Source organism: Chrysemys picta, chromosome 15 (assembly GCF_011386835.1).
Source record: "Chrysemys picta bellii isolate R12L10 chromosome 15, ASM1138683v2, whole genome shotgun sequence".
NCBI lineage: Eukaryota > Metazoa > Chordata > Testudines > Emydidae > Chrysemys > Chrysemys picta.
In genome coordinates, this window is record NC_088805.1 from 10,812,554 (window position 1) to 10,826,711 (window position 14,158).

Below are 14,158 nucleotides of genomic sequence, written 5' to 3' on the forward strand. Positions count from 1 at the left end.
GGACAAGCGCTGTAGGAAGTGCGGGTATGTCGCCGAAACCCTACCCCACGTCCTATGCAGCTGCAAGCCCCATGCCAGAGCCTGGCAGCTGCGACACAACGCCGTCCAGGATCGCCTGGTGAAGGCCATTGGCCCACGCCTGGGGGAAGTCGCCGTTAATCGCACCGTCCCTGGTACCGACAGCCTGCTGCGCCCAGACATCGTCATCACGGACGAGGTCGGGGAAAAAGGTCATCATGGTCGACATAACAATCCCATTCGAGAACAGGACCCCAGCCTTCCGTGAAGCCCGAGCCCACAAGCTTGAAAAATATGCCCCCCTGGCTGACACCCTGCGGTCAAAGGGCTATGAAGTACACACCGACGCCCTGCTGGTCGGGGCCCTGGGCGCCTGGGACCCGTGCAACAAGAGTGCTGAGGACCTGTGGAGTGGGCCGTCACTATGCACGGCTCATGAGACGCCTGATGGTCTCAGACACTATCCGTTGGTCCCGGGACATTTACACGGAACACATCACCGGCCACCGCCAATACCAAGAGCGAGCCGATTAGACCTCTCCCATGTGCAAGGGATAAGGGACTTGCTAACCCCCCCCTCCTCCCCCCACTGGACCTTACCCCCTGAGCCCCAAACCCACCCAACCTCACCGGCCACCGCCAATTCCGGGGGCGAGCCAGGGAAACCTCGCCCACCCACAAGGGACCTACCACCCCTCCTCCCCCCGCTGGGCCTGAGCCCCGAATCCGCCCACCCAACCTCACTGGCCGCCGCCAATGCCAAGGGCAAGCCAGGGAGTCTTCGCCCTCCGGCAAGGGGGCAGAGATCCTACCCCCTGAGCCCCTTCCCACTAAACCCCACCGGCCGCTTCCAGTGCTGAGAGCGTGCCAGGAAGACCTTGCCCACTTGTAAGGGGGAGGGGTCCCATACTCCCCCCCCAGCCCTGAACCCGCCCAACCCCATCGGCCACCGCCGATAACGAGAGTGTGCCAAGGGGACCCAGCCCACCAGCAAGTGTTCGGCGGCGTGCCCAGGAAAGAAGCGCAGCGCCCGGAGTGCCGAATCAGACTATCTGGAGGCCGACTTCACCCCTGAAGAGGTGACGGCCAGGCTGTCCAGAACCAAGAACACCGCACCTGGAAAAACAGCATCCCCTACAGCCTCCTAAAGAAGCGAGACCCCGGCTGTCTCGTGCTCTCCAGCATCTTCAACTTGTGCAAGCGATTCGGCCGATCTCCCACCTACTGGAAGAAGGCCATGACCGTCTTGATCCATAAGAAGGGCAAGCGAGACGACCCCAGCAACTGGAGACCCATCTCCCTCTGCTCCACCATGTACCAACTGTACGCCAGCTGCCTGGCAGCCAGGATCACGGAGTGGGCGACGACCGGGGGAGCCATCAGCCCCGCCCAGAAGGGCTTCATGCCGTCAGAGGGGTGCTACGAGCACAACTTCCTGCTCCAGACCGTCACCCAGACGACCAGGAGAACGCAGAAGCAGTGCGCGATAGCGTGGCTCGACCTGGCCAATGCCTTTGAGTCCATCCCCCACCACCATATCTTTGACACACTCCAGGAGTTTGGGATGCCGGAGACCTTTCTTCACCTGATCCGGGAACTATACGAGGGATTTACACGGAGCACATCAACGGCCACCGCCAATACAGAGAGTGAGCCGAGGAGACCTCGTGCACCCGCAAGGGGGAAGAGACTTATAAACACCCCCTGCTGGACTTTATCCCCTGAGCTTGAACCCACCGAACCTAACTGAATCCCACCACGTGAGGGTCACCCCATCCCCATTACCCAGCCCACTTACTTATACCCATGACTGTCTGTACTTTCTGTATGGGTGATAGACCCTCACCGCTTATCTGCTGTTTCCTGATCCCGCCCACCGGTTACCCCCCCACTCATTGGGGACATTGCAGTCTGTATATACTATGTGTGCTGCCCAACCCCAAAACACTAACATCCCCCCTCTACTCTGTATGTTACCCCCAATAACTGACTCCTTAAATTTTCTGTATTGTTTATTTTTCAAATATTCTCTAATAAAATTTAAATCTGTTCTTATCAGTTTAATGTCTGATAGGTCCTCTGAGGACTATATATTAAAAAGACTTTTGGAACAGGGAGATGGAATAGGAGCTTGCTCCATCCACTCCACGCATCGACCTGGTATTGCAGTACCTCCAGGAACGGTGCACCTCCCCTCGGGGAGACTATTGTGGTGGAAAAAATAGAATGGTGAATTCGTTACACCAATACTATCTTGGACTCTAAGGCCTTGGCTACACTGGCACTGCACAGCACTGCAACTTGCGGCGCTCGGGTGTGAAAACACCCTCCCTACCTCCCCCGAGTACAGCACTGTAAAACACGAGTGTAATCAGAGCCTGCAGTGCTGCAACTGGAGGCACGACTACACTCACTTCCTGAGTGTAGACAAGCCATATATACATACATACATACATACATACAATATCTGAGTGGCATACCGGAGATCACTTATTCACCAACACTTGTATGTATCTTGTGAACCTTGTAACCGATACCAGTAATCTCTCAGAACTCAAGCCTTACCCCAGATGTCTAGTACCTTCCTTCTTAACTTGTGTAAACTTGATTTCAATGCCCCTCAGCCATGGGTGGGTTTGTCCCAGGGCCTGCACCCCAGACCACCTCCCCCAACTCAAACTCCCTCCCAGAGCCTTAGGCAGGTGGGGGACAGAGATTGGGGGGGTGGCCTGCCACCCCTGATAGCATGGTCTGTTTGAGGGACCATGTGCTGGGCCTAGCAGCCTTTAAAAAGCCCGCTCCTAAGTGACCAGAAGCGCTAGAGAACAGGAGTGCTCTGCTCCGCAACTTGAGAGCTTCTTAAGGAGACTTTGATCCCTTTAGCACCCGTCCCCTTTGAACCAGGTGGTGGAGCTATGCAGGGAGAATAAAGCTTTAAAAAGCCCCCTCCTAAGAAACCAGAGGAGCTAGAGAACACGCTAGAGAAATTATTTAAGGCTCCGATTGAAAGAAACTATACAACAAATCAACCTTGCTAGAGAAATTAGTTTCTCTATTTTTTATAACCACAATGCTCTCCGAGGGGAGGTGCACTATTCCTGGAGGTACTGCAATACCAGGTCAATGTGTGGAGTGGATGGAGCAAGCGCCTGTTCCAAAAATCTATTTAATATATAGTCCTCAGAGGACGTAGCCGATATTAAACTGATAACACATTTAAAATTATTAAAGCGAATGTGTAAATTTGATTTTAAACAAGTTCAGAGGGACGGTACTGTACAGGTAGGGTCAGGCAGACGATTGGTCCTCCCTTACGTGCTGTGGCTCTGGGGAAGCCGGTGCGTCAGTGGGGATCAGAGTTAGATGCAGTCGTCTTCCCCTGCCTCACCCTCTGTTGTGCCTGCAGACTCGCGGGGTGGCTCCTCTCGGTCTGGCAGAGAAGCTTGAGGAGGTGACGCCGCTCCTGGGGTGGGGCTGGACTTGCTGGCTACGACATCTCTTTGCCCGGTAGGACGGCATGTAGCATCGAGATCCTGGGCTGTGGAGTGCGTTCCCTTTGGAGCAGCCTTCCTCCGGGCAGCAGGGTGATCAGTAGCTTCGGGGTCCTGGGTCGAGGAGGTGTTTCCTTCGGGAGCCTCCCTCTCTGGAGCAGCAGTCAGCATCCTGGTCCTGGGTAATCGGGGGGGGGGCGGGGTGTCCTCTGGTAGCAGCCTTCTCCAGAGCAGCAGGGCGAAGGGCAGCTTCTGGGTCCCAGGTAGAGGTTCTCCGTGGGTGGTCCTCCTCCTCCTCCTGAAGTGGTGGTGAGATGTTGTTGCTCCTAGCTGTGAGGTCCGGAAGAGCCGTCCTCCTGGCGCCAGGCCTCCCTGCAGAGATATCCCCAGGGGTTTTCTATATATTCAATGTCCTGAGAGAATAATGGGGCCTCTTACACTTGACCTATCTTAGGGCCTCAGAATGTCATCATCTGGCCCTGGCAGGGGTGGGCCAAACCTACTGACCCTCCGAGCTACATACAACAATCTTCAGACATTCGAGAGCCGGGACGCGCCTCCTGGGGGCTCAGGGCTTCAGTCTCATGGGAGATGCCTCCCTGGGCTCGGGTCTTCAGAGCCTCCTCCATGCTGGGCAGAAGCCAGAAGCAATATGAGAGGAGGGTGCATGGGGGTGTCCCCCACTGATTTTTGCCAGAGTTTGCTATTTGCTGGCCCTGCTTGGTCACATGGTGTCACTGGGCCCCTTCCCTGTGGCACTCAACTTTCCTAGATGCCTCTAGGCTCAGCACATGGTACCGCAAACAAACAGACCACACTATGTGGGGAGTCAGGTTTGTAGAAATTTTGGTGGTGCCCAGAGTCTGCCCCCCCCCCAACCTTCCTAAGGCTCAGGGAGTTTAGTGGGGGGGGAGAGGGGAGAAAGTGGTCTGGGGTGCAGGCCCTGGGCTGGGGCAGGAGATTGGAGTGCAGGAGAGGTGAGAGACTGGGCTCTGGGAGGGAGTTTAGGTGCAGGCTCAGGGAAGGAGCTCAGGTGCTGGGTGCAGGCTCTGGCCTGGGGCAGGGTGTGGGCTCTGGGCTGGGGTTGTGGTGCAGGTTCCGGGAGGGAGTTTGGGCGCAGGCTCTGGGCCCCCTCCCTGCACGGCAGCTTCTGGAGCAGGAAAGCTGGGGGCTGCGCCTTGGGTAGAGGCAGCAGCAAACAGCTGGGAGCTGCAGGGAGAGCTGCTGCGTTTGCTGCTGCCTCTCTCCAAGGAACTGAAGCAGAGGCCCGGTCCTGCAGCTCCCAACTGTTTGCTGGTGTTTCCCCCTGCAGAGCTAAAACCTGGGAGCTGAAGGGAGGGGCTGTGGGCCTCGAGCCGTTTAGGGGGAAGGGGGAGGGCTAAATCTTAACTTGTGCCCGCCCTCTCTCAACAGGCACCAGTCTCCTCCAGCAGAAGCCCCTAGCCCCACCACCCTGCTGCAGGGCAGAAGCCTTGAGCTCTCCCCCAGTCTGGTAGGTGGAGAATGGGGGGGGGGGTGAATGGGGAGCTCCAGGAGCCGCACTGTAACTGTAGAAGAGCCCCATGTGGTTTAGTCCCCCCGGATCGCGCTTGCACATTTTCTTGTATCTGTTTTGCTGCAAGAGTTAACAGTGACTGAGTAAGTCACAGGAAGTGGGAGGAGGTGCGGAGGGAGGGGGTGCAGGCAGAGCGCAGCGCTTACTTGGGGTTCCTGGGCTGTGGGGGCTCCACATGCTGCTACCCCCAGGCACTGCCCCCACACCTCACTACTGGCCACAGGGGCACTTGGGGTGGGAGCAGCACGCGTGGACAGACCCACCCTGCCCCGGGGCCATAGGGAGACGCTGGCAGCCACGTGGAGCAAGCAGGCAGGAAGCCGCTCAGCTCTGCTGTGCTGCTGGTGGTGGGTGCGGGCCCTGGGCCGTTTTAAATCGCGTGCGGGTGGGGGAGAACCCAGGGGTGGAAGACGGGGCCAAGGGAGAGACCCAGCCTCAAACAGTGCTGGAGTCGGGCCCTGGGCAGAGGTGAAAGTGAGCCAATATGGGCCGGTACGAAACCAGTAAGAAGCCGGTACCAGCCTGTACGTACACAGCCCACATTAAAGCGCTGCCACAGCAGTGCTTCAACGTTGCGGCCCCTTCCCCGTCGGCAGCACTGCCGGTACAGCCCCTTTAATGTCCCTGCCCACTTTGCCTCCCACCGCACCCGGCTGCCAACGGGGGTGAGATGTAGGAGGGGCAAAGGGAGCAATTGCCCTGGTCCCGGCTGTTTAAAACAGGGCCGGCTCCAGGCACCAGCACTCTCTCAATGCCTGCCCAACGATTACCATTCTCTCTCTTTCACCTATAGAGCTTGTCGTCTGTGTGTCGGCGGTGTTTTCCTCGAAATTAATTAGCGGTCCTGGGCGAGACAGAGGATAGAGAAGCGAACACTAAGAGAGAGAGAGGTGTCAGCTTTTCCTGCAGCATTTTTCTAGGCAATCTGCCCTAAGCATTCGGTGCATGGAAAGTGGCAGGCACCAGTCTCCTCCAGCACAAGCCCCTAGCCCCACTACCCTGCCGCAGGGCCGAACCCCTGAGCTCCCCGCCAGTCTGGTAGGTGGAGAATGGGGGCAGAACTCCAGGAGCCGCACTAACTGTAGAAGAGCCCCATGCGGTGTGGCCAGCCGGGATAGCGCTTGCACACGTTTTCTTGTCTCTGTTTTGCTGAGAGTTAACAGGGACGGAGTACGTCACAGGAAGTGGGTGGGTTTATGCAATGTAGGAGTACACAGCAGCAGCCAGGGAAAGCAGCGAGAGGAACCCAAGTGACCAGACTGAAAGATTTCTCGGTCTTTAAGCAGAATTGTGTCTGGAGTTCTTGCTTTGAATTATTACTTTGGAGTCATTTGGGGGAGTGATTGTCACTTAAGCGTTTCCTAGTTGTCCAAGTCCCCTTGATGGCATTTGGTCCCTGTCTCGGAGCTCCTCGTGGTGACGTAGAAAGCTGTGGCGGAGGTAGGGCTGTCTCGTTTTGCAGCATATTTTTATCGCTTCTCGGCCTTTTGGCTAAGATCAAGTGTAGTATCTGTTCTTATCAGTTTAATATCTGATACGTCCTCTATCTGAGGACTATATATTAAATGGATTTTTGGAACAGGGAGATGGAATAGGAGCTTGCTCCATCCACTCCACGCATCGACCTGGTATTGCAGTACCTCCAGGAACGGTGCACCTCCCCTTGGGGAGACTATTGTGGTGAAAAAAATAGAATCTATTGAATGTGTTACACCAATACTGATTTGGACTCCGAATATATTTTAGAAGTGGCATACTAGAGATGACTTCTTTGCTGATGCTTGTATGTACTCTGTGAACCTTGAAACTGATAGCTGTAATCTCTCAGAACTCAAGCCTGACCCCAGATGTCTAGTACCTTCCTTCTTAACTTGTGTAAACTTGATTTAAATGCCCCTCTGCCATGTACAGCGGCCAAACCGGACAGTCTCTACGCAAAGGAATAAATGGACACAAATCAGACATCAAGAATTGTAACATTCAATAACCAGTAGGAGAGCACTTCAATCTCCCTGGACACTCAAACAGACTTCAAAGTAGCCATTCTTCAACCAACAAACCCTTCACAAACAGACTTCAATGAGAAACTTCAGAACTGGAATTAATTTGCAAACTTGATACCATCACCTTAGGCCTGAATGAAGACGGGGAGTGGCTGAGTCACTCCAAAAAGTAATTTTCCCTCTGTTGAGACGTTAGCACTGATTCCCAACTTGGTAAGGCAACCCCATCTTTTCATGTGCTGTCTTTTTCACTCCAGGCATGTGATGAAGTGATAATACTTGTATTCAACAACAGTGTGAATTAGATAGAGATTTGGTTATATTCTTCTCCCCACCCAGCATATGTTGCATGGATCTCCATTTGTGAGATCATGTGAAGGCACGAGGTGTCCTTCTGCTCCCAGAGGCCCCGCATGCAGTTCCCCCCCCCTCCCCAAACCTACTGTAAATTCTAAATCATTATACTTTACTTCTCATTTTTAGGATGTGGCTTGGGATAGGCCACTTAATGGGGGTGGGTGCTTGCAGAGTGAAGATTAAGCTCATTCACAGGAGCTTTGTGATGGAGTGTACATTGTCTAGTGTTTGTGGCAGGCTCTACCGCTGAAGTGCTGCTCAGTACTCGGCTATTAAACTCTGTTTTTGTGGGGATCGATTTACCCCCGTCAGGCACTCAGCGAGAGAGTTGCTTCTCCCGCCCTTGCAGTTATTAATTTTTTCCACCAAGCTTTGAAATCGGAACCAGCAGGTGGCACCACAGCTCCACAGCCAACCCTAGAGAGAGGAAAGTGAAGTCCTGCTCTGCAGACCGAGCAGAGCAGGCTATTGGGACCCACAGGACGTGCAGTCGAGGGGCTCGTCTGACTGGCATCATAGCTATAAGCATAGTGCCTATTCCAGCGTAACTCCCCCACGGAGACGCTATTCCAAATAGAAGCAGCTTGGTTCCCCAAAGTTACTACTCTGCTTTGATGAAAAACATCATCTTCCATCTCAGGTTCTCCATGTACTGCCCACGGATGGTATCCTCCAGGGTCCTCTCCAGCATAGTTCTCGCTCTCAGAGTGATGATGCTGTCGTCTCTTCCAAATACGGCTCCCCTGGGTACCTGGCGACATCTTGGCTGGAAGGGGCCACGGCGATTCGCTTGCTGATGATGTCACGCACAGCACTCGCCACAAAGTTCCTCACCGTAGCATCCAGGCACATCGAAAGATGGAAGGCGCAAGTGATCGCCGCAGCGTCAGACAGATCACCCCCTTCGAGGGATGTTGCTGCCTCCCTGCTGTTAGATGGAATGTACTGTTTCAATTAGCTATTAATAAGATGTTTTTAAAATACTGAAGTGAATCACTGACTTCGAATTGAAATTCAAAATGGAGTACATGAACTCTAACTTTGAACTCCATCTTTGAGAGGGGACTTATTTACTACACAGGCTCTAGCTTAAACCAGTCAGAACCGTTTTTTCCCCGCCAAGTCCAACCCTCAGTGTTCCATCACCTCAGAAGCATTCCATCACCTCAGAACTCTCCCCGCCAAAAAGGCTTATTATAAGGTCTTGTTCAGCGCCTGCGCGGGGCTGTCCATTCCAGCGACAGTTCGTACACGGTTGGGTCTTCGCAGAGCTCCAGGGCTGACATTGAAGAACAACATCTATCCCGTAGTGTGTTTGAGGAAGAGGAATCCTGTCATCGTCATTCCTATATCCTGCATCTCCTGGTGTCCCTCATCCCAGAGGGTCTCCTTGGCACCGACGAGAACCATCAGTCGTCTGGACTCCCCAGTGTTCCTCAAGGACTCTAAATCAGTCCAAGAGTTGTAGGTCCTGGGCATCACGCCTATATGTGACATCTGCTGCATCAGAGCAATAGGAGAAAGGTTTCCGTGTTGGGGTATTGTTTATTGTTTTGTAGAATCCCATGGAAGGGTGTATGGGCCTGAGCTCCAAGCTCTCAGAGTCAGTCACTGATCCACTATTTTACTGATTTATGGTTTTGCTATTTCACTGTGTTATTCTTGTATTTCTCCCCCCTATTCTCCCTAGTTTTTCTGTACCTTTTATCCCTAATTCACTTACCTTTATTTGCACCATATTATGTTGTCTTTTCTTTATTTTATTATATTTTATGAGTAGCTAAATCCACCGCTGACAGACAGGGAAGGGAGCCGAGTCTGCGGCTTCTGAGAAAAGGGGCTTTCCCTGTTATATCTTCCCTCTACCATCTCTCTAGTATTTCCTTTGAAGCGTTACCTTCTTCCCCTCGAGGTAACAGTGCCTATGCGTGATGTACACCAGCTTGTTACTGGCCCGCCGGGGAGGTACATCCTCTTCTTTGCCAGCTGCCTTATGGAGCGGTCTGCCTTGTTGAGTGGTACCTTCGCCACAGCAGTTAGCACCAGGCAACCAGGATCTGTGTTTTTTCCAGGAGTCGTTGTACCAAATGCCTTCCTTTCCTGGGGCTATATTTTGTGTCTTTAGCAGTCTGTTACTATTTCCTGTAGCGTAAAGTGTTCTTCCAGACCCTCTTCATGGCTGAGCTGGGGCAGGGGCAAAATGCATCCCAAACGCTGTGCATCATTCTGGACTACACGGTCCAACACAGCCATGGAGTAGGAGAAGAGTCTCTCGGGTGGGATGGCACAGTAGGATGAGGGCCCATCGAGGATCTTCCTCATAGCCTTAGGACAGTTTGACCATTATTGCTTCTGGATCCTGGAATCTGCTGCCGGAACTTGGGTGTTTCCTCTCCCGGCTTCCCGGCTGTAGTTATAGCTAGACGCAGGGGTTCTGTGAGAAGTCGCTGTGTTCCCTGGATTTCCAGTCTTCCCTCATGGAATTTCTGCAGACAGGTCTTCAGTGAGCTTGTCTACAAGGCGGTCAAAGTCATTGAAGAATTCTGTCGTCCATCCCACTCAACTCCCTCAGAGCTACAACAGGAAGAGACGGTCCAACAACTTACTGCATGGCTTGCCATGTTATAGCAGTCTGCCACCCGCCCATAAGCCAGGTAATCATCCATGCTGCATTCAGTGCAAGAAACTGGATAGCCCCCCAATCTGTTGCTGGATTTGTGCCTGCATTCTCTTTTTACTCCTGCAGCTCTTTCCTTTCTTGTTCTTTTGTTTTTATCAGGGTTTTTTTTATTGCCTTAAGTTTAAAGAACATTAATGAAGTTTATCTACCCCCACACTCCCCCCTCTAATCTCCCTCAAAAGTTTGCCTCCCCTGGAACCTGGCTGCCAACGGGGGTGAGATGTGGGCGGGGCAAAGGGAGCAGCTGCCCTGGTCCCAGCCGTTTAAAACAGGGCCGGCTCCAGGCACCAGCACTCTCTCACTGCCTGCCCAACGATTACCATTCTCTCTCTTTCACCTATAGAGCTTGTCGTCTGTGTGTCCGCGGTGTTTTCCTCGAAATTAATTAGCGGTCCTGGGCGAGACAGAGGATAGAGAAGCGAACACTAAGAGAGAGAGAGGTGTCAGCTTTTCCTGCAGCATTTTTCTAGGCAATCTGCCCTAAGCATTCGGTGCATGGAAAGTGGCAGGCACCAGTCTCCTCCAGCACAAGCCCCTAGCCCCACTATCCTGCCGCAGGGCCGAACCCCTGAGCTCCCCGCCAGTCTGGTAGGTGGAGAATGGGGGCAGAACTCCAGGAGCCACACTAACTGTAGAAGAGCCCCATGCGGTGTGGCCAGCCGGGATAGCGCTTGCACACGTTTTCTTGTCTCTGTTTTGCTGCGAGAGTTAACAGGGACGGAGTACGTCACAGGAAGTGGGTGGGTTTATGCAATGTAGGAGTACGCAGCAGCAGCCAGGGAAAGCAGCGAGAGGAACCCAAGTGACCAGACTGAAAGATTTCTCGGTCTTTAAGCAGAATTGTGTCTGGAGTTCTTGCTTTGAATTATTACATTGGAGTCATTTGGGGGAGTGATTGTCACTTAAGCGTTTCCTAGTTGTCCAAGTCTCCTTGATGGCATTTGGTCCCTGTCTCGGAGCTCCTCGTCGTGATGTAAAAAGCTGTGGCGGAGGTAGGGCTGTCTCGTTTTGCAGCATATTTTTATCGCTTCTCGGCCTTTTGGCTAAGATCAAGTGTAGTATCTGTTCTTATCAGTTTAATATCTGATACGTCCTCTATCTGAGGACTATATATTAAATGGATTTTTGGAACAGGGAGATGGAATAGGAGCTTGCTCCATCCACTCCACGCATCGACCTGGTATTGCAGTACCTCCAGGAACGGTGCACCTCCCCTCAGGGAGACTATTGTGGTGAAAAAAATAGAATGTTGAATTTGTTACACCAATACAGACTTGGACTTTAAGGCCTTGGTTACACTGGTGCCATACAGAACTGCAACTTGCTGCGCTCAGGGGTGAAAAAACGCCCCTGCCTCCTCCGAGCTACAACTGGAGGCGCGACTACACTCACGCTTCCCAGTGCTGCCGCTGGGAAGTCCTGAGTGTAGACAAGGCCTATATATCTATATCTATGAGTGGCGTACCAGAAATCACTTATTCACCAACGCTTGTATGTATCTTGTGAACCTTGTAACCGATACCTGTAATCTCTCAGAACTCAAGCCTGACCCCAGATGTCTAGTACCTTCCTTCTTAACTTGTGTACTTGATTTCAATGCCCCTCTGCCATGTACACTGGCCAAACTGGACAGTCTCTACGCAAAGGAATAAATGAACACAAATCAGACATCAAGAATTGTAACATTCAAAACCAGTAGGAGAGCACTTCAATCTCCCTGGACACTCAAACAGACTTCAAAGTGACCATTCTTCAACCAACAAACCCTTCACAAACAGACTTCACTCCAAATGCTCTCTGTATGTGTGTATATATATATATATCTCCTCAATATATGTTCCATTCTATATGCATCCGAAGAAGTGGGCTGTAGTCCACGAAAGCTTATGCTCTAATAAATTTGTTAGTCTCTAAGGTGCCACAAGTACTCCTGTACTTCCTTTCCCTCTGTTGATACGTTAGCACTGACCCCAAACTTGGTAAAGCAGCCCCATCTTTTCATGTGCTATCTTTTTCACTCCAGGCATGTGATGAAGTGATAATACTTGTATTCAACAACAGTGTGAATTAGATAGATTTGGTTATATTCTTCTCCCCTCCCAGCATATGTTGCATGGATCTCCATTTGTGAGATCATGTGAAGGCACGAGGTGTCCTTCTGCTCCCAGAGGTCCCCCATCCTGTTCCCCCCCTCCCCTCCCAAAACCTACTGTAAATTCTAAATCATTATATTTTACTTCTCATTTTTAGGATGTGGCTTGGGATAGGCCACTTAATGGGGGTGGGTGCTTGCAGAGTGAAGATTAAGCTCATTCACAGGAGCTTTGTGATGGAGTGTACATTGTCTAGTGTTTATGGCAGGCTTTACCGCTGAAGTGCTGCTCAGTACTCGGCTATTAAACTCTGTTTTTGTGGGGATCGATTTACCCCCGTCAGGCACTCAGCGAGAGAGTTGCTTCTCCCGCCCTTGCAGTTATTAATTTTTCCACCAAGCTTTGAAATCGGAACCAGCAGGTGGCACCACAGCTCCACAGCCAACCCTAGAGAGAGGAAAGTGAAGTCCTGCTCTGCAGACCGAGCAGAGCAGGCTATTGGGACCCACAGGACGTGCAGTCGAGGGGCTCGTCTGACTGGCATCATAGCTATAAGCATAGTGCCTATTCCAGCGTAACTCCCCCACGGAGACGCTATTCCAAATAGAAGCAACTTGGTTCCCCACAGTTACTACTCTGCTTTGATGAAAAACATCATCTTCCATCTCAGGTTTTCCATGTACTGCCCACGGATGGTATCCTCCAGGGTCCTCTCCAGCATAGTTCTCGCTCTCAGAGTGATGATGCTGTCGTCTCTTCCAAATACGGCTCCCCTGGGTACCTGGCGACATCTTGGCTGGAAGGGGCCATGGCGATTCGCTTCCTGATGATGTCACGCACAGCACTCGCCACAAAGTTCCTCACTGTAGCATCCAGGCACATCGAAAGATGGAAGGCGCAAGTGGATCGCCGCAGCGTCAGCCAGATCACCCCCTTCGAGGGATGTTGCTGCCTCCCTGCTGTTAGATGGAATGTACTGTTTCAATTAGCTATTAATAAGAGGTTTTTAAAATACTGAAATGAATCACTGACTTTGAACTGAAATTCAAAATGGAATACATGAACTCTAACTTTGAACTCCATCTTTGAGAGGGGACTTATTTACTACACAGACTCTAGCTTAAACCAGTCAGAACCGGTTTTTCCCGCCAAGTCCAACCCTCAGTGTTCCATCACCTCAGAACTCTCCCCGCCAAAAAGGCTTTATAAGGTCTTGTTCAGCGCCTGCGCGGGGCTGTCCATTCCAGCAACAGTTCGTACACGGTCGGGTCTTCGCAGAGCTCCAGAGCTGAGATTGAAGAACAACATCTATCCCGTAGTGTGTTTGAGGAAGAGGAGTCCTGTCATAGTCATTCCTATATCCTGCATCTCCTGGTGTCCCTCATCCCAGAGGGTCTCCTCGCCCGCGATGAGAACCATCAGTCGTCTGGACTCCCCAGTGTTCCTCCTCAAGGACTCTAAATCAGTCCAAGAGTTGTAGGTCCTGGGCATCACGCCTGTACGTGACATCTGCTGCATCAGAGCAATAGGAGAAAGGTTTCCGTGTTGGGGTATTGTTTATTGTTTTGTAGAATCCCACGGGAGGGTGTATGGGTCTTAGCTCCAAGCTCTCAGAGTCAGTCACTGATCCACTATTTTACTGATTTATGGTTTTGCTGTTTCACTGTGTTATTCTTGTATTTCTCTCTCCCCCCCCCCCCATTCTCCCTAGTTTTTCTGTACCTTTTATCCCTAATACACTTACTTTATTTGCACCATATTATCTTGTCTTTTCTTTATTTTATTATATTTTATGGGTAGCTAAATCCACCGGTGACAGACACGGAAGGGAGCCAAGTCTGCAGCTTCTGAGAAAAGGGGCTTTCCCTGTTATATCTTCCCTCTACCATCTCTCTAGTATTTCCTTTGAAGCCTTACCTTCTTCCCCTTGAGGTAACATTTCTGGCGACCGCGGCAGGACT

At 51.9% G+C, this 14,158-nt stretch overlaps 1 long non-coding RNA gene, 3 other non-coding genes and 1 pseudogene across 4 annotated transcripts; 4 read left to right on the top strand and 1 right to left on the bottom strand.

The window, feature by feature from the left end:
• The first annotated feature begins 2,029 nt into the window (after positions 1 to 2,029).
• Positions 2,030 to 2,212, top strand: LOC135975877 (U2 spliceosomal RNA). Its single transcript, XR_010592950.1, has one exon. It is a non-coding gene; the product is annotated as a U2 spliceosomal RNA (small nuclear RNA).
• Positions 2,213 to 3,100: 888 nt separating this feature from the next.
• Positions 3,101 to 3,253, bottom strand: LOC112060105 (U2 spliceosomal RNA; annotated as a pseudogene).
• A 1,797-nt stretch (positions 3,254 to 5,050) lies between these two features.
• LOC135975803 (uncharacterized) lies at positions 5,051 to 13,956 on the top strand. The gene is made up of 2 exons (XR_010592851.1): positions 5,051 to 11,096; positions 12,868 to 13,956. It is a non-coding gene; the product is annotated as an uncharacterized LOC135975803 (long non-coding RNA).
• LOC135975872 (U2 spliceosomal RNA) lies at positions 6,536 to 6,726 on the top strand. The gene has a single exon (XR_010592945.1). It is a non-coding gene; the product is annotated as a U2 spliceosomal RNA (small nuclear RNA).
• LOC135975882 (U2 spliceosomal RNA) lies at positions 11,128 to 11,318 on the top strand. Its single transcript, XR_010592953.1, has one exon. It is a non-coding gene; the product is annotated as a U2 spliceosomal RNA (small nuclear RNA).
• Positions 13,957 to 14,158: the final 202 nt, after the last annotated feature.